A 22,389-nucleotide genomic window follows, 5' to 3' on the forward strand; every position below is an offset into this window, starting at 1 on the left:
GTTATTATGTCGTAGTCCATTCGTTTTTGTCTTTTTGAGCGGTTATTATGCCGTAGTTATGAATGGTCATAGTACCATATTGAGAGTGACTTTAATTGTCATATTGAGAGTGGCTTTAACTGCCATATTGAGGGTGTAATTCTAGAACGGTTTTCTACGGTGCAGTGGAACTCCGATACAGTGAATCTGGGCTGTTTTATCCTGGGGACTTCGTGGTTGATAGTCTGCCTTGCACAATTTGGGCAGTGCCGCGAAACGTCTTAAAGAGAGCGACCTAGTCCGCGACTCAACCCAGTAATATCTTCGGTGGCATAAATTGTGAATTTTAAATAGTTTTTGAAATTCAAAATCCAACAATTTTAAGACGTTTCGTTCTGCCATGTCAACCGAAGAGATTACTGGATTTGGTTATGTTGCCTCTCATTTCGACAAACTGTTTCAATTTGAAGCAAATAGAAAAGGATAAAACAGTTGGAGAATTAACCCATGGGAGAATAATGATAAGAATTATATTCTTAATCGACTTGCTGATGATCTGTATAATTTTTTCAGTTCCAGCAATAATGCGAGATATGTTTGAGATACTCTAAGTAAGTTGTGACTGCTACCTAGAGTATCAGAGAGTATCTGATGTGTGATGACAGATACATGGAGGCTGATAGATCCGTGGAGGTGGAGGCACACTCCCGTAAAATGCAGAAGATAATTCATGAGATATGCTATTAAGGTACGTCATTCATGACATATTTAAATTAAATATTGAAATTTAATATGTCTCTTTTGTTTGAATGTTGAAATCAATAAAATGTCTATTTATGCTTACATGTTGTGTGATTTTAATTTTGATATGCTAGACTATGTGATGTGAACACATCTGATTTCAAAATTAAGTAACTTAGTTTTAATTCTAAAGTTATTGTTAAATGATTTTGGAAAATGTGATTTTTATAGTCAGGCTAAAATAACAAAGAGTTCACATAAATATGTAGTTAGAGAATCTAAGTCTTTAGATTTATTACACTTTGACATATGTGAACTTGATGAGACGTTACTAAGAAATGAAAAATAAAAGTGAAACGCTTGGCATGTTAAGGATCTTTATAGCTGAAATTGAAAATCAATTATCAATTTAGTATAAAGATTAAGAGATTCCAAGTATGATTTAGTTTATTAAATGAGTTTTATAAATTGTTTGGAATTATACATGGAACAACTACACCATAATTACTTGAAGTGAATGGTAAAGTTGAAAAGAAAAAAGAATATAACTTTTATTGAACTAGTTGTTGCTAGTATGTTTAACTCTAGTACTACATCTCATTGGTGTGAAGAAAATATATTGTTTATTTGTTATGTTTTGAATAGAGTTTTTAAATCTAAAAACAAAACATCTCTTTATGAGATAGTGAAGAAAAGACAATCGAACTTGTCTTATTTTCAAACATGGGGTGGTCTGGCTTATGTCAGAATCCCGATCTCGAGCGAGTTAAATTCGCCAGTAGAGCCTATGAATGAGAATTCATTGGGTATGCGGTAAAGAACAAAGCGTATAGGTTTTATGACCTAAACGCAAAAGTGATCATAAAGTCAAATGAAGTTGACTTCTATGAAAATAAATCCCCTTTTAAATCGAGAAATAGTGGGGGCAGCGAACCTAGCCAAGTTCCTGAGGAATAGTGGGGGCAGCGAACTTAATCAAGTTCGTGTGACAAGAAGCATTGAAAGCAACAAACAAGACGAAACAGAAACTCGAAGGAGTAAGAGAGTAAGAGTTGCTATAGATTATGGACCAGAATTCTCTAGAGTCTAACCGAACCTGACATTTAGTACACTTGCCTCTTGGTTGCAAACCAATAGTTTGTAAATGGATTTTGGAAAAGAAACTAAAACCCGATGGATCTGTTGATAAATACAAGGCACACCTTGTAGCCAAAGGTTTTAGACAAAGAGAAAATATAGATTTATTCGAGACTTTTCCACCGATCATTAGAATAACATCCATTAGAATACTCATATCACTAGCAGCTATTCTTAACCTGGTGTTACACCAAATGGATGTTAAAACAACTTTTTTAAAAGGTGATTCGGAAGAAGAAATCTATTATGGAGCAACCTAAAGGTTTTGTAATTCAAGGACAAGAATACAGGGTATGTATGTTAGATAAGTCCATGTATGGTCTTAAATAAGCTCCAAAGAAATGGCATGAAAAGTTTGATAACTTTATTATATCGAATGAGTTTAAAGTGAATGAAAGTGACAAATGTATTTACCACAAATTTGAAAATGGCATTTGCACTATCATATGTCTCTATGTAGACGAGATACTCATATCTGATTCAAACATTCATGCTGTAAATATTTTGAAATCATTGTTGTGTAACAACTTTGATATGAAAGACCTCGGAGAAGCAAGTGTAATCCTCGGAATCAAGATTACTAGGTCAGAAAAGGGAATTTCTTTGGATCAATCTCACTATATTGAAAAGATCCTAAAGAAATATAATTACTTTGACTGTAAACCTGCTTGCACACCTTATGATCCCAGTGTAAAACTTTTCAAGAACTCTGGTGAAGGTGTTAGACAAACTGAATATGCGAGCATCATTGGCAGCCTCAGGTATGCCACTGATTGTACTAGACCCGACATTGCCTATGTCGTGGGATTGTTGTGCAGGTTTACTAGTAGACCTAGTGTGGAGCATTGGCACGCTATCAAAAGAGTCACGAGATACCTTAAAAGGACCATGAGTCTCGGATTACATTATCAAAGATTTCCTGTCGTCCTTGAAGGATATAGTGATGCTGATTGGAACACTTTATCAGATGACTCTAAGGCAACCAGTGGCTATGTTTTCAGCATAGCCGGTGGTGTTGTATCATGGAAATCGAAGAAACAGATGATATTGGCTTAGTCCACTATGGAGTCTGAAATGATAGCACTAGTTGCTACTAGTGAAGAAGCGAGTTGGTTGAGATGCTTGCTAGTTGAGATCCCTATATGGAAAAGATCTATGACAGATGTGTTGATCCACTGCAATAGTACCGCGGCTATTGCAAAAATTGAGAATCGTTATTATAACGGTAAGAGACGACAAATACGTCGTAAGCACAGCACAATTAGAGAATTACTTTCGAAAGGAGCTGTTATTGTGGATCATGTACGCACTGATGAAAATTTAGCTGATCCTTTGACGAAAGGATTAGCTAGAGAGAAAGTCCAAAATACATCCAAAAGGATGGGACTAATGCCTATAGATAAATGAGTCACTTATGATGGTAACCTGACCTAAAAGACTGGAGATCCCAAGAATTAGGTTCAATGGGTAATAACAAGTCATAGTGATATGAGATGAACATGCTATGTTTTATATGAGAAGCATGATTCCTGAAGCGAAAAAGGATGAGATAATAGAAACTCTTAATGAGATCTATACTCTATATGGAGTGGGGTACCTAGTGGCTACAGGAGTACTCTTGATAGACTCACCTACGTGAATGTGGAAGTGGGGGCCGCTTCCTATGGAATTTCGAGGCAGAATTCCTAGAGCGTTCACTAGACTGGGATACACGTGCAGGGCCCTAAATGCACGGGCTTTTTAGAATACACCTAATGAAAAGGTTGTGTGTGGGTTTGATTGTCAGAGATAGAGTTCAAAACTACGGTTACTCTTGTTGAATCTGAATCCTACTCGCTATGCAAAGGTTCAAGTCGAAAGACACCTTTGTTTATGCATGATCTTATAGAAGGACTTGATGCTATTTTAAGAATTTTTTTTAACTTGATGCTATTTTAAGAAACTTTTTTTAAATTCAATTGGGGGATTGTTGGAACATATGTATGTTATAGTGTGAATTTAAAAATGTGTTGAAGTCCCACATTGGAAAGAAATATTTCTTGTAAATTTAATTGGAAAGAAACTTGTTTTTTAAAATTCAAGTCCCACATTGGTAAGAATATTTTTTGAAATCCCACTTTGAAAAACTATCATATTTTGTGTAGTTTCAATTCTATACATACTAAAGTCCCACATTGTTTAGAAAACATATGTGACTTTGCTTCCATCACTATATAATGAGTTTCAAGCTATTGTGAAAAGTACACCAAAGTTGGATGCTTTTCCCAACTTTCTCTTTTCTCCCTCTTATATTCTGCTCGCCTAATTTTCGAGCCACTTCTCCCCTTTCTTTCTGTCCCTTCGGTTTTAGAGCGGTTATTATGCCGCAGTCCCTTCGGTTTTAGAGCGGTTATTATGCCGCAGTCCCTTCGGTTTTAGAGCGGTTATTATGCCACAGTACCTTCGGTTTTAGAGCGGTTATTATGCCGCAGTCCCTTCGGTTTTAAAGCGGTTATTATGCCGCAGTCCCTTCGGTTTTAGAGCGGTTATTATGCCGTAGTCCCTTCGGTTTTAAAGCGGATGTTATGCCGTAATCCTTTCGGTTTTTTGAGCGGTTGTTATGCCGTAGTCCATTCGTTTTTTTTTTTTTGTCTTTTTGAGCGGTTATTATGCCGTAGTTATGAATGGTCATAGTACCATATTGAGAGTGACTTTGATTGTCATATTGAGAGTGACTTTGATTGTCATATTGAGAGTGGCTTAAACTGCCATATGGAGGGTGTAATTCTAGAACGGTTTTCTACGGTGCAGTGGAACTCCGATACAGTGAATCTGGACTGTTTTATCCTGGGGACTTCGTGGTTGATAGTCTGCCTTGCACAATTTGAGCAGTGCCGCGAAACGTCTTAAAGAGAGCGACCTAGTCCGCGACTCAACCCAGTAATATCTTTGGTGGCATAAATTGTGAATTTTAAATAGTTTTTGAAATTCAAAATCCAACATTTCCCTACCCAAATAAATTGTGTAATCACACACATCAGATTTAAATAATTTAAATGTACTGATTTCCATCCAAATTTCCAAGTTTACATTACCAAAACCAACACAGCTTCATTGAAGTGAGGAAAATTTGGTATGCAACTTTTGTCATCGTTGTCATCAGTGCTAGTCATAGTCCTTGATTCTTCATATTTATAACCTTCATCGTTTGGAAAACTTTCATGTTCTAGTCCTTCATTTGTAAGCCCTTCATGCATAGTCATTGTTACCTTAACATAATCATTTATATGCCCCAGAATATATTGGTGGTGTTCACCAATTCCAAATCCTCGTCATCACTAAAGGAATCCAACACAATTGGTGTTGACCTAATCTTAGATTTTGTTTGCACTTGAGGATTCCTACTACTTCTGCTCACAAGTCCATCTACCTCATCTTTCCTTTTCCCTTTCACTTTATTTTTTTCCCTTCAAATCAGCCCAATTAACATTGGCGCATAAGCCCCTTCAACAATCCATAACAACATTTGTTGTCTCAAACCCTTCAACATTTGTAGAAACATTTGCATCCTCTGTTTCAATATTTGCAATCTCTATTTCAACATTTGCAACCTCTTTTTCAACATTAGTTGTCTCTGTTTCAACATTTACAACTTCTTTTTCAACATTAGTTGTCTCTGTTTCAACATTTACAACTTCTTTTTCAACATTTGCAGTATTTGTTTCAACATTTGCAACCCTTTTTCAACATTGGTAACTGTTTTTTTTTTCTTCATTTTGTGAAGCATTGTGTGAAACTGCAAAATCCATAGCTCTTTCAAGTTATGCAAGTTTTTCTTCAGTTATAATCATTAACTTTGGATCCTCAATTGTAGAGTGGTAAAAATATATATCCATTTCACTGATATTCTCCCTTGCATCCATCACTAATTGACGTATATTAGTATCACATAATATAGGTCTCAACTCTATGATCCAAATTCTCCCGTTTTGGTCTTAACCCTATGATCCAAATTCTCCTGTTTTGGTCTCAACCATTGAACTCGTAAAATGCTACCATATTTAACAATTTATTTGTCCATATCAACAAGCTCAATCCTTTTGATTTCATTTGGGTTAATCCCTTCTTTCACATCAATTTTATCATTGACATATTGAAGTTGTCTAATCTCGGTTCTCTCAAATTTGCCTCCATGATGCAAAACCAATTTTATTTCAACCAACCTAAGAATGAATCAACCGAAAATGCATCAACATAAAATCAATTCAAATAATGCATCGACAATATATACACACACTTCTAAAAAAATTGATTTCTTTACAATATTTGTTATCTTTGCTAAACAAGGTTTGATCGTTGTTTTAATGAAGTTTTCATTTAACTAATTATTTTTATAAGCTTTAGTTGTGAACACCATAAAGATCACCAACACAAGAATCAAAGGAAGCTAAATCATCAAATGAAGAAAAAAAAAAGGTTAAAAAATGCTTAAATAAGGCATCAACAAAAATGCAACAACAAAAATTGATCAACATAAATAGAGGTTAAAAACAATAAACAAGAGCCATACACTAAACCATAGGTCACTACTTGGTGCAAGGAACCAGAAAAGAATACTTCATATGCCAATATTAAATCAGTGACATATGATAAAAACTTTGAAATCTTCAACACAAATTGTTAAATGAGCAAAATGCATTAACAAATGATAAAAATGACAAATTTTAAGGCATCAACAAAATGAGAAAAATGCATTGACAATGACAAATATAAAGACAGAGACAAACTTACCTTAAACGATGATGATTTATGTTAGAACTTTTGTTGGGGGTACACTGTAAATCTTGAACAAGAAGAATATGAAATTAATGATGATGAAAGTTGAACAAATAAATTTCAAAATATATGTATCACACTAAGCTTCAGATTTGATTCTCCTAACCAATCTATGTATATTAGATGCAAGCGGGTTAACCGGAAAATCCACTTCAGGATACTTTGAAATCCTTGAATTGAATTGCACATTCACATCAAGTTTATCAATCAATAATAGTTTACATAATAAAGTTCTTTCATTTACTCTCGTGCACTAGAATAAAGAATAAATGCTCAAAAATATTTTTGACATAAATTTGACACATGTAAACATGAAATTTGTATTCTTATGTCTCTAAAGTGTCTCTATTTATAAAGAAACTCGTACCAATTAGTGACACAAAACAACCCTTGAAAAAATTTGTAATCATTGGTAACTTAACAGATGCATTGTTTGATGGCTAACAAATGCATTAAACCTAAGCATTAGAATTAGGTTATTTAGTTTTGCTACATTAACTTATTTAGTTTTGCTACACTAATATAGCTATTAGATAATTCCAAATATATTTTGGAAATTTCCCTTAGAATCTCCCTCCATTTTCAAAACATATCTAAATTCGTTATTCCAAAAATCCCATGTTTTTATATAAAGGTATCTTACAATTTGAACTATTACTTAGTAAATTATGTTTTCACTCATCCCTGAATAGACTGGTAGACAAGTTTTGAATTAACTATTCATTAAAACAAGTGTGCATAATATACACATGAAATCTCAATACCATTGATCGAATTATAAATATGACACATTTGATAAAGCATTTTGTCTCATATCATTTTCATGAGAATTTAAGAGTCAAACCCTTGAACTCTATGAAGCGGCCCATTTCATTCTCATATAGGTGAACTATATTAGAAATGCACCCATAGTTATATATTTCTGCAAATATATGTTATATGTCCATTAAGAGGATATCTCATCCAATCACTTTTATTTTATGGTCCAAATACTTTTACCTTTTATGATAGATATATTATCAAGTACTTCAATCACTCTAATATTATATTTTTATTATTGAACTCAAGACTTGATGTTACTCAAGTGTGAGTTGATCGTTTCCACCATTGATTAACATTTAGATACGAGTTTGTATCACATCCCTAATATGATGTCTTTAATGACTTCAACATCATATATGAAGACATCATATACTTATCAACTATTTCATCAAAGAATTGCAAGATTCCTTTTAACTTTAATAAACTTTAAATATAGACTCATCCACCTACACCTTTTATATATTTTTTATGGTGTTGATGAACTATCACTAAACCATGACACTTTTGCCATTTAATCTTTTTACATTGTATCACATACAATTAATAAGCATCTCAATTATCACATACATAAACTTTTATGTTAATCTACCTTTTACTATATTTAATAAGTATCTCAATTTAAAATTCTAATTCTCTTTTCAATATATCCAAGTCTAAGATATAATACATTGAATGCATTAAATATATATGCCACAAGCTAACTAAGCATGATCATAAAAATTTCTCATAATCAAATATCATAAGGTGGGTCCAAACATGTAAGTCATTCACTCCTTAACAAATAAGAATTCATTTCATTTCTATTAAAGAAATCATTTCTTCTTAGTTATATTATAACTATGCATCATGAATTCTATTAATTAATTCAAGTTTCATATTTAAATATGTTCTATGGTAAATTCAAATAAGTATCACAATAGAAAATATACAATGAATAAAATCATTAAGATTTTATATTAGTTTCTTCCATGTACATTTGTCTACTTACAATAATTCAAAATAGATCTAATTCATTTTCAATATCAAGGCAAACAAGAAAAAAATACTTTCATATTATCATGCACATATAATAAAACTTCTTGTATGAACCAATTGAAACCCCACTTGATATTTATGAAGTTACTTACACTAACTTAATAATAAACTAATACACAAGCATGCATCATAAGTCAAACATATTTGTTAGTATCAAAAATATAAACTCGTTGTAGCATTACAATTATTAGTACTTTATAAAACCTTAGAAATTTAGAACCATATAAACTTTATGATCTACGATCAAGGTAATGAACATCTACATCAATTTTGTTTTTAAAATTAAAAGGTTCAATATAACTTTTACAACATATTATCATTCCAATTTTTGTGTTTCATTTTGTCAACAATTTCAAAATATAAGATATAAAACCATAATATCAGCGAAGAGTCAAATTTATACAATGCCACTAATAAAAATCAAGGTATACACTGATTTTCAAAATCCCACCAAACAAAAGTCATGCATATATAAACCACAATAAAATCATCATCAATTATATATGCTAGCAAGTTGGCAACAAGGCAATCCAGACTAATATATTATCTTTAACTTAACATATAAATATCAAACATATCATATATTAATATAAATTAATTATGTACCTTTCAAGGTAGTCATAAATATGTGATTGTTCATCTTCTTTAAAAAAGCAGTGATTGTTCAAAAATAAATTAAAACCAGAATCAAACCTAAAGATTGTTAGAAATTTTGTTGGGGGTATGCTGCAATCTTGAACAAGAAGATGGTGAAATTGATGATAATGAAGGTTGCACAAATAAATTCCAAAGTGTATGTATCATTCTAAGCTTTAGGTTCGATTAGTCCCACCAATCTATGTATATTGGATGCAAACGGATTAACTGACGAATCTCCTTTAGGATACTTTGGAATCCTTGAAGTCAATTGTACATTCACATCAAGTATATCGATCAATAACAGTTTACATAATAAAGTTCTTTCATTTACTCTCGTGTATTAGAAAAAAAGAAGAAATGACTCAGAAATATTTTTGATAGAAATTTGACTCATGTAATTCATATTCTTCTTATGTCCCTAAAGTGTCTCTATTTATAGAGAAACTCATATCAATTGGCGAAAGAAAACAACTCTTGAAAATTTTTGTAACCTTTGGTAACTTAATAGATACATTGGTTTGATGGTTCACATATGCATTAAATATAAACATTGTAACCACTTGAACTAGTGATATATTAAGTTATTTAATTTTACTACATTAATATAACTATTAGAGAATTTCAAATATATTTTGGAATTTCCCTAACAATTTCGAAGGCATCGCCTAAAGATTTCAAAGACAAAAGCAGTGGCCGTAGCAAACCAGAGTGGCCTGAAAAAGAAACAATGGCAAAGACGATAGAAGGGTTAACTGAATGAAAGTGAATAATTTTTTCCTCTCCAGATTTTAACTTTAGATTAAGCATTGCCTTCGGTACTTGCTTCTATGACTTGGCATTACATTTATGTTAATATATTTAAGGTAAAGTTTAGTATGATATTTGAATACTTTGCACATTATTCTATTTATATAATAAATATTTATTATTATGTTTAATATTAACAATCACATAAAGTTAAAACAATATTTAATTCTTTTATTTTATATTTTCTTAAAAAATCGTTTTTCTTCATTTCTATTTTAATTTCCATTTTACATTCACTACTTTATGGCAAATAATACTTTCCTAACCTACCGAGTAGTTCTTGAAAGACCAATGGTTGAAATGATCGGTGTAAATTATAGTGAAAACCATATTTTTAACAACAAAACCTAACTTGGCATTTAATTCTGATGGTTTTGTTGTTTTTATTGACTCATCTGTTAATTTTACTTTTGTATGAAATCTAGGTTGAATAAATAAAATAACTAATATGTCCTTTATAAAATGATATATTTATTAAATTTTAAATTGTGAATTTATTAATATGTAACATTAACAAAATAACTAATATGTTCTTTATTCCTCTTCGTTCATTAAAGATAGGTGATTTATAATTTTTTTTACCTAGAATCACCCTTTTAAGTCGTTTTTTTTTTCTTTTCATTTTATTTAATTAAGTGATTTTCACACATATTTAATTTTTCTTTTGTATTTTTATATAATTTCATCGTCTAAGTATGACGATGTTTAGTTTTCTCGTCTTGTTGTGGTGTTTATTTGGTTCAAATTGATAAAGTATTTTTTATCTAATATAAATTTTAATCAATAATTTTAATATCGTCAACGTTATAAATCTGAGTGTATAGATATCCCGAACACTTAAATTTTATCATATTTGTAAGCATGTTGTTGTTTTGTATTATTAACTTAGATGTTGTTAGTTTGTTCGTAACTTTAACCTCTGTTAACAAATTTGAATATATGTTGCATCGAAATATTCTATCTATTTGAATAAACGAATATCGTTTTTTTAGTCTAAAAAATAAGACTATGAAACTATATTTTCAAACTAAATATTCTTCTTACTTTTTGTTTCGAAGTGAAGTATACAATTTTTATATCAACTAAATTTATTGGTTTAATTGTAGTTTTGATCCCCCTATTTTAGTTGAATCGCGAAAGTAGTCCCCCCATTTTATTTCTCCTCAGTTTTGGTCCCTTAAACATTATTTTGGTCTAAAACTTGATGAATTTTTTTTTTTTTTTGTATTTATTTAAGTCACATCATGCCTCAAAATCTCACTTGCAACAATTGTACCTGAAATCTATAATCATAAATGGTGTAATACAACTTTAAAAAATGAAACTTCATCAAATTTTGGACTAAAATTCTGTTTGGAGGACCAAAACTGAAGAGAAACAAAATGAGATGACTACTTTAGCAATTCAGCTAAAATAGGAGGATCAAAACTACAATTAAGCCAAATTTATTTTTATATGATTTTGTGAACAACCTCCGAATTTTGAAAACTATTTTGAAAATTGAACTTTTGTCGATGACGAAGGTAATGTATAACGCACTTAAGTCTAATGGATCACTAAACCAACTGTTGTTAGCAAATGGATGACTTTAAATTTTTAATATTCATTTTAATGCAAAACTTCAATTTTTTATATATTTATTCTACCATTAAGATTATTTCTAAAAATTAATATTTATTCTTATTAATTTAGGCTATATAATGTATGTACAACGACACAAACCGTGCTTGTTTTTGAAAATACTGGAATGGTAAAATTTGATATTGTATCCTGCAGGGACGAACCCATGTTCTAGTTTGTAGGCAATCGCCTACACTTGTTTTGAAGGGAAAAAAAAAATACTATTCACTGTATTTTGATATTTTAAATATGTGACATATTGTTATAATAGACTTTAAATATATATTTTAAATGTGTTTTTTAATAATCAAATTTGGTCTTTAAATGTGTATGTAGTATGTTAATTTAGTTATTAAATATATTTTTTTTAATGAATTTTATATGTAAAATCATAATAAAAAAGACATTTAAAATATATTTGTAATTTTAATAAATTTAGATACCGACAACAAATTACACATTTAAGAATAAAGAAAAATAATTTTTATTATTTTTTGTAATATTATACACGGGCCTCTAATTGTATCCAAATGCTATCGTATATATTTCTATTCTTAATTCGACAATAATTTTTATTTACTATGATGTTTGAATTGTCTTCCTAGTTTGTGTCCTAACAATTGTTTTGTTTCTAATCACGCATTTGTTGATGATGTCCATGTCCGGGAGAAGAAAACAAGTTCACCCCTAAACCAATCGATTTTAATTATTTGTGGCTGATATATCACTTATGGCTTTTGAAAAGTGCTCCATCATATATTGTGAAGATAAAATTGAATTGAGAGTCTTAATCTAATCTAAATCAAAACAAGACAAATAAGCTACGTATGATGGACAATATTCATTCTAAAGTCAAGTAAGAAAGAGACTTACAGAAGTTGTCGATAATTGAGAATTGCAAATTCCACACTAGCGGCTAGGGCTGTCAAATTTAACTACTTAGCGTGGCTTATATCGGAACGGACTAAAAAAAAAACTTTTCTAAAATAGTTTAAAAAAAATGCTATTTGAGTCCAATCCTAAACGGATTGCGGTTTAGTTCGTTGCCGTGTAATTATTTTTAGTTAAATTATACTTTAGTTTTTTAAATTGTTTTTAGATTTCATTTTAATCCTTTGATTTTTTTTAATTTCATTTTGATTCTTTAAGTTATAAATGTTAAACACTTTGTTCTTTAAAACTCTTTTAGTTTCATTTTAGTTCCTTAAGTTATAAAAATTAACAGCTTTGGTCCCTTAAATAACAAATTGTATACATGTGAATCTCTAAGCTATAAACGTTTGACATTCCGGCAATGTTTATCATGGTCTAATGTTTTTAAGTTAAGGGATCAATGTATCTTGTGTTTTTAACTAAAGAGACTAAACTGTTTAATTTTAGTACCTGAATGGACTAAGATGGAACCATAAAAGTTTGAGGGGTCAAAGTGTCTAATGTTTAAAAATTAGGGATCAAAATAGAACGAAAAAAAATACTTAATGGACCAAAATTAAATCTAAATTAACATAAAGAACCAAGTGTAATGATTATATGAGTTTTTTCACTACGCGAAAAATAGAATTTTTACAGCGCTTTTTTTAAGCTATCTACAACGCTTTTTCAAACAAAAAAACGTTGTAGAATCGAGCGCTGTAAAAAGATACAACAACGCTTTTTAAAATCGAAAAGCGCTATAAAAAATGTAGATATATTGCGTGCTTGTTATGCACCTTTTACAGCGCTTATATGAAAAAGCGCGGTAAAATGTGCATTCAATATATGCATTATTATGCACCTTTTACAACGCTTTTTCAAATAAGCGCTGTAAAATGTGCACTCAATATATGCATTATTATGCACCTTTTACAGCGCTTGTTCAAAGAAGCGCTGTAAAAGGTGCATTCAAAATATGCATTATTATGCACCTTTTACAGCGCTTGTTCAAATAAGCGCTGTAAAAGGTGCATTCTTATTTTAATTTTATTTAAAAACGTTGTAAATGAAATTTTTAAAAAGCGCTTTTTGGTTTTTATGGTATTTTTTTAGAAAGCGTTGTCTTTTAATTTTTTTTTCAAAATCATTTTCATCCAGAATCAGTTCACAATCAGTTCACACAATCATTTCACAATCAGTACACAAAAAACATAACTATATAACTTAACTTTATAACTTAATTTACACAACAACAGAACTATATTCATATACATATTCAAATATTGTACAACATCACATATTCATATAACTACGTATACATATTCAGATATTGTACAACAGCACATATTCATATACATATTCAGATACTGTGCCCTATTCATATACATATAACTAACATTATTACACAGAACAGAACTAGCTACCATATATTCAGATCCCTTGCAGCATGCTATTTCCTAGCAAATCAAATAATTTTCATTTCAAGCACATACTGACACCAGTCTTCCTTTAATTCAATTAGATCTTTCTCAGAGTATATTGGATTGGAATTGTCAAAGTACTGTGCAGTATAAAAATTGAACATAAATAAGTTTGAATCAAATATATACATAATTTATATATGAAAATCAAATAATGAAAATACCGTATCGTTTCTGGGATAATAGTTTGATTCCTATCAACAATCTCTTTCATGAATCGCAATACATAGTACCCACAGTCGATGTTGTTAGTTTGACGAGGGCACTATAGAATAAAACATATAAGTCAATACAATATTTGTGCATTGATTGTAAAGGCATATATTTGTAAATGAAAATTTAAAGGCATATATTTCAAACCTTTATTGGAATCCATGTGATGTTATTAGACTTTTGCTTCGACACTATAACACCTCTTTGAACTCGAAAAACTTGTAAAGCACTATCAAATAAATAAATATGATTATTATAGCATTAACAAACACATTATTTATATATATATGTAAGAAATAAATGAATATTACTTACGTGTCGAACATAGTCTTTATATCGGAGTGATTGTTGTAATTGTCGTGCAAGGGATCTAAATAGTATATAACTTCAGAGGTCGCATTGATTGCAAATAGCACCCACTGTTCCCTACAACAACAAAAATTTGGTTGGCAATTTTCTTTACACAACTAATAAATTAAGATCTCATAAATTTAAAAAGATATAAATAAATAATATATAATTATGTACCCTGAATTATATGGTGCAAAGAACAACTTATCCTTCTCTATATTTCCTAATAAGATATCTACAATATATTTCTTTACATTCACTGGATCGAGTTTACACATCGAAAGCTTATGTGGAGACAAGAATGAATATCTATTTGACAATCTGTGCGTGCACACCAACTTCTCATACAAAAACCTTCAATGAAAATTTCAAATTAGATTAATTACCAATAAATTTAATTAATTTCCAATAAATGCAATTAAAAGTATTTTTTACCTAATGTATAAGCTGATGACAGTAGCACTCAGCTCCTTATGGTTGAGAAGTTCGTATATGTGCTCTTTTTTAAGAAATTCTTCATACTCATCTCCGAATATAGCTTTATTCATGCTTATGACGTGTGAATCGCCGTTGCTGCCCATATTCCTTTTTACTTGGATGTCAAGACACGACCCATATTTAGCAAGGTATGGCTGACTTATTTTAGGAGCAGCAGCGACTGATTTTCCCCGATCCAGTTTTTAGTAGCAACTTTGGCAGCTTTATTACCCTTCAACTTTTGAAGTTTGCCAGCTTTATTATCCTCCAATCTTTGAGGTTTTCCGGCTTTATTTTGCTGTGCGGGTGGTTTATTTGATTGAATCTAAAAAAATGAGGTTAAATGTTAGTTTATTGAATCTGAAAAAATGACAAACCTTACGGATTAAATGGGACAAACCTTTTTCGGCGATGTAATTGACTCATTTCTGGGAATCTTCTTATCATTCCCTTTAGACTTTTTCAGAATCTAAATATAAATGTGATATTAAAGTTAGCAGCGGAAAAAATCAGCAATTAAATATACATATCAATTAAACATACATTTCAATTAATTAAACATACCTTATCAAGGGCAACAAGATGTGTGGGCCATGCCACATAACTACCAACTGCTTCGCCCAAAAACTTCATATCTGCATCGTTGTCCGGTATAGGCAACGGTGCATTTGGTTCCAAAGCAATAACAAGTGATACTTTGGCATGGCCCGCAAGGATCTGTGTGTTGTGCAATACTTCTCCCGAAGTATTGTACAATGTTCCTTTTCCGACCTTGCGATGAGTAAGGGAGGATAAGTACCGCACGCAAGGAGTGACACCCTAAATTAATGGTTAATACATAAGTAAGTAATTAATTACCTCGGGAAGACTTTTGAGACCAATGTTGCAACTCGCGTTTTCACTCTCCATTTGTATTTCACGTTGGAGCTGATCTGGAAGTTGCTTGTCTTTATTCGTCTTCACCAAGAGTGCAACTTGCTATGATAGGAGTTTGAGCTTCTCTAATACTTCTTCATTGGATGGATTTTGGCGCTTCTATTGTGAAAAATAGCTTTTAGGAGTTACATCATATCCTTTCCCCCTCACGCGACCGGAATATTCAGGAACATTAAACACTTTACCGAGAATGTCCCTGCAACTAGCTTTGTTGTCCTCTTGATTTTCCGAACTTTATTCGAGATTTTTCTAAAATACATGTAGGATTAAAAAGATAGGTTCAATACCATTTTTAAAATACATTATTAAAAAAATATTAAAGTGATAGTATTAAAGTGATAAAATACAATATTAAAAAATATTAAAGTGATAATATACTTACACAAAGTTCTATTACTTTTTGAACATTTTCGTTATCAACCACTCCATCCTTATTTACACGAGCTTCCTTCCACAAGATATGACGACCCAACGGTTGATCAGATTGGGTGTCTTGTTGCTATTCGTTAAGATCATAAACAAAATATTAGTTAGAAACTATAGTTTATAATACAAATTCCCTCATTATATAAAAGTGATGTTTAATTACTTACAAGTTTTTGCTCTAGACGTGCATATCCCATACATGATTTTTTGTATGAGTGCGTCGGAGTTTTTGCCCTCTCGCGATTTGCCTTATATTCTATATAAAAAAATAACAATCGTGTAAAAATTTAAAATACGTTATGAATATGAATAATAAAACACAAATGCTAATAAATTAATCACTTACCACAAACGCGGGGTCCGAACGTTTTGATACAAATGCACTTCATTCTTCATTTGATATATAATGTTTATATATTCTTGGAGCTTCAGCATTCATATTTCCTTCACTATCTTTTAGATAGAAATTTGAGAGGTGAGATCTAAAACCTCGGTGTATTTTCCCGGCAACTCTTAAGACGTAATTCTTTCTCACCTCATCAAGAACAAAAGCAGTCTGCAAGCCAAATGAAAATATAGTTTGAGTAAAGTATTTCAATGGAAAAAATTATAAATGACAAAAGAGTGGATCAAAAAAGCTACTTGTATATCATTCCACAGTATATCTTTCGCATCCTTCAACGCCTTATCTCTCCAATCATCAATTGTAATGGGGATATTGTGACGAACAACAGCCCCAATGTAATATACAAACATGGAGCTGTTGGGGTCAATTGGCTGACCACTCTCATTCCATCCAACCTAATAAACTCATATATTAAGTACATGCTTTCAAAAAAGATAAAAATAAATAAACAGCAAACAGATTATAGTATACCTCAAATTTTATGCCACTGTTCCTTGCTTTTATGACCTTTTGCATGTTGGTTGCACCACGTTTGACTTCATTTTCGTAAGTCTTAGTGTTGACAACTTCCTCATTTTGACAATCTAAATATTTGTTGGTAGCCATTTATCTACAATAAGTTCAACATGCAGTTCAGTATAACTTCAACAAGTTCAACATGCAGTAGTTTAAGTACGTATCAGTATAAGTTCAACATGCATTTTAGAGATAAAAACAAATTAATAACATCAATACCTGAATAGTGAGGGTTCGAAGAAATACGTAATGCGTAGAAATGAGGGTTCACAGAAATACGGTTCGCAGAAACTGAAGTATGGTTCGAAGAAATACGTAATGAGGGTTACGTATTTCAATGAAAAGAGATGGTGTGTAATGAGAGAGATGATCGTGGATGGAAATGTGGTTCGAAATGAGAGCGATGATCGTGGAAATATGGTTCGTAATGGAAGAGATGACAGGGTTCGCAAAGGAAGAGAAGAACGATGAAGAGGAGATGATAGTGAAGTTTACGTAATGAAGAGGAAACTGAAGCGGTTTACTGTTATATATAAAACCCTATTACAGTGCTTTTTTAGAAGCCTTTTACAGCGCTTGTTGGAAAAGCACTCTATAAGACCTAAGCATTTTACAACGCTTGTTGGAAAAGCGCTCTAAAAGGCCTCCTTATTTTATTTTTAAAAAGGCTCTTTTACAGCGCTTGTATAATAAGCGTTATAAAAGACCTCTTTGTTTTCTTATGTTATATGACTGTTTTATTAAAAGCCTTTTACAACGCTTTTTCAAATAAGCGCTCTAAAAGGCCTTCTTATTTTATTTTTAAAAGGCTCTTTTACAGTGCTTGTAGAATAAGCGCTGTAAAAGACCTCTTTGTTTTCTTATGTTATATGACTATTTTTTTAAAAGCAATTTACAATGCCTTTTATATTTGTTGGTATCAGTGACCTCGCAATAAAGAAAATATATCAGTTTTCGTTACCAAATTAATCAGTATCAAGTGCACAGCGGAAATTAAATTTTGGGGCATGCAAAGTTAGCAATATAGAAATTTAAAGAGAGAGAGTTAGAGAAGAAGACACAGAGATTTATCCTGGTTCGGTTGTTCCACAACAACCTACGTCCAGTCCTGAAAATCCAATTGGATTTCAGATTTTCTTCTCCTTCAATAGAAAGAATTAATTACAAAGATTTTCCAGTTTCCTCCCTGAAACCTATCAATCTCTAATTATGTCTTTCCTATTGAATACCCTCTGATCCTTGTAGACACTCAGCAGCCTATCACAGAATCAAAGTGCGACTCTTTCTTGTTGAGCCCCCTCAACCAAAAAAGTAGCCACCAGTTTCGAGCTGGCTTTTCTTGCGTTCTATTTCGTTCAAAGATTTATTACAGAAAGAATAAAAGATTGTAAAACAAAAGGGTCTTCAATCTTTATGAATGTTGCTCCTCACAAATCTGGATATTCATGAATTGTTCTTGAGCACATTATCATTTCTCTTAGATTGTCAACAAACTGTATTGAGATCTGTAATCACAATTATGAAGTTGTTAGTTTGTTGTTATGAACAGCTGAGAGTGTTATGAGAAATTAATCGATTTACCAATCGATTCTTTAAAACAACACTTTTCAGCAGAACATGTCCAGACCTGTATAAATCGATTGCCTAATCGATTTCTGGGAAACTGTTTTAATAAAACTATTTTCAATCGATTACTCAATCGATTTGCCAAACTTCAGAGTTCACTGTGTTTTCAACAAGTTTATTTCAATCGATTTGCCAATCGATTGTTTTCAAAACAGTGGCTCAGGTTTTTGATGTCAATCGATTTGTTAATCGATGTGATTCAAAACAGTGACTCAGTTATTTGATATAAATCGACTTGTCAATCGCTTTGGTGGCATGTTCCTGAAAAGTTTTACCTGGTGTTTAGTTCAATCGATTTCCCAATCGATTGCAACCAAACTTTATCAAAATTGAAAGTGTTAACAATTGATTGTCCAATCGATTGTATTTGTCACAGGTGAGGTCATTTTTCAAATGATACTTTGTCAATCGATTTGCCAATCGATTCCCTCAGCACTGGAGTGCCACTGTGACTCATTCAATCGATTTACCAATCGATGTGTTACCATCAGGTTTGATTTGTGAAATGTTCAATCGATTTACCAATCGATTTCCTCCAAATCAGAGGCTACTGACTTGTGCATTTTTCATTTTTAATTAATCTAATCGATTGCCTAATCGATTGCACATTTACAAACACTTAAGATTTCCTTACACCCTTGTTATGAAATCGATTTCCCAATCGATTTTCATATTCAGAATTCAACTTTTGTTGATTTCTTGTGTTCCAAGCAATTTGATCCAAGTGTGTAGGGTTTGATTATGGTTCCTGAAATCTTGCTCAATTCAAATATTAGATTTATCATGCATTGTATGAACATTGTTGAATTATTAATTATGTCAAAATTAGGAATCAAAGGATCAAAATCCAACAATATTCAGTTCAGTTCATGTAAATTACCTATATTTGGATTTTTTTTCAGTTCAGTTCAGATCATGTAAATTACTAGTTTATATTCAGTTCAGTTCATGTAAATTACTAGTTTATATTAAATTACATGAACTTAGTATAAAACACTAAGATCAAGCTAAATATAAGCAGAAAATCAAATACATGGCTGCTTATATAAAACAATTAAACATGTTCAAACAATTAAATTACATGAACTCAATTCAGATTACATGGTTTATACAAAACAATTAAACATGTACATTAAGATGCCCTTCTTCTTTTTCTGGTGGGATTCACATTTATTTGTCCATTAACGATACGAAACGGTGGATTAATCCAAATTCCCTCATCATGATCATCTCTAAGATATAAACCTTCATCAGTTGAATCAATTTCATGTGGTTGTGATGTTGCAAATAAAAGATCATTACCAACATCTTCATCATTATTGTTATCATCACCTATTTTATTGGTCGATAGGACAACATACCATTTATCATCAGCAAGATCAGTGACATCAAACACTTGTTGAGCTTGCGACGCTAATAAAAAGGCTCGTCTTTGTATCCCACCCTATTAAAATCGACAAGCAAGAACCCTGAATCATCAATCCAAACACCATTATTATTATCGACCCACTTGCAACCAAATATGGGAACACGAAACATTGTGTAGTCTAACTCCCATATGCGCTCGATAACCCCAAAATATGATAGATTTGCATATATTGGGTTTTTGTCTTTTGCACTTGAGACATGCATCGCTTCAGCTACGAGAGTGACTCCGCTATTTTGAATAGTGGTCTGATCATCTTGTTCTTTGGTATAAAACGTGTAGACGTTAATTACATAATTAGTGTAAGAAAAGACATGTAAACTCAGACCATTTGCTAGCCACCTCAATCTCTGTGAAATTGATATGGGGTCTATATCCAACTTTGACTTTATGTGATTATTTAACCATGTTATAAAACTTCGATTGTGCTCTAGAGTTATCCAATTTTGATTCCTATTCATGTTCAAACGAGATAACTGATCCATGTGTATTGTAACATACGGTTGAACCTCATCATCATTGTGCAGAACATACAATTGTGCCTGCTCCCATTCTGTCCTTGATATAGTCAGTAGTCTCCTTCCAGTTATCCCTTCTCCTGATAGTCTTCCCGAATGACGAGACATGGGAAGCCCTATGGATTCAACATTGGACAGATATTCAGTACAAAATTCAGCAGCCTCTTCAACAATGTATCGTTCAGCAATACAACCTTCTGGTCGACTTCTACTTTTTACGTACCCTTTTAATATTTTCATATATCGTTCTATCGGATACATCCATCTCATATAAGCTGGCCCACAAAGTTGTGTCTCCTTAACCAGATGAACAGTAAGGTGAACCATTATATCAAAAAACGATGGTGGGAAATACATTTCAAGCTCACACAAAGTAACAACAATTTCCCTCTGCAATGTCGGTAATTTCTGAGGGTCGATCACTTTACTACAAATTTCCCTGAAGAAGAAACATAATCTAGTTAAGGCTAGTCGAACTTTTTCAGGTAAAATGGAACGTATACCTATTGGTAGCAAATGCTCCATTATAATATGACAATCATGGGTCTTCAAACCTTTTAACTTGAGGTCTTTCATACAAACCAAATTTTTAATGTTTGAAGAGTATCCTTATGGAAATTTAACTTCGTGTAGAAATTTACATAAAACAATTTTTTCCTTTCTAGATAGAGTATGAGCGGCTGGAGGTAGATATGTGCGATTTCCTTTCTTTACGGGACCCAATTCATTTCTTATTCCCATATAGACCAAGTCCAATCTTGCATTGATGCCATATTTAGGCTTTCCTGGAACATTGAGTAATGTACCAATAACACTATCAAATACATTTTTTTCAATATGCATCACATCGAGGAAATGTCTTATATACAATGACTTCCAAATGACTTTTTCTTCCACCCAGTTTTCACCAGCTCTCCCGCAAAAGGTTTGCCAAATTTATTGGTCAAACCTTGTACTTTTTCAAGTATTTGATATTTAGTCGGTGCTAAAGGAGCTTTACCTTCCTCTGGTTTTCCATTGAATGCATTTCTCCACCCACGATACTGATGACTATAAGGTAAAAATCTACGATGTCCAAGAAATATATTCTTCTTACAATGTATCAACTGCATCCAATTTGTACTCTCTTCACATATAGGACATGCACACTGACCTTTAATGCTATATCTTGATAAATTACCATATGCTGAAAAATCATTAATTGTGCCGAACAACATAGCCCTCATATTGAAACATTATTTCTTATACCCATCATAAACTTCCACACCTGTCTCCCACATAATTCTTAAATCTTCAATTAAAGGAGTCAAGTATACGTCGATATCATTCCCCGGTTGTTTGGGTCCAGAAATTAACAGAGGCAGCATCATAAACTTACGCTTTATACATAACCATGGAGGTAGGTTATAAATCAACAAAATCATAGGCCACGTGATGTGTGAGATGCTTTGAAGACCATGTGGATTCATTCCATCAGTAGAAAGTGCAAGTCTTAGATTTCTTGAC

The sequence above is a fragment of the Cicer arietinum genome, chromosome 6 (assembly GCF_000331145.2).
Source record: "Cicer arietinum cultivar CDC Frontier isolate Library 1 chromosome 6, Cicar.CDCFrontier_v2.0, whole genome shotgun sequence".
NCBI lineage: Eukaryota > Viridiplantae > Streptophyta > Magnoliopsida > Fabales > Fabaceae > Cicer > Cicer arietinum.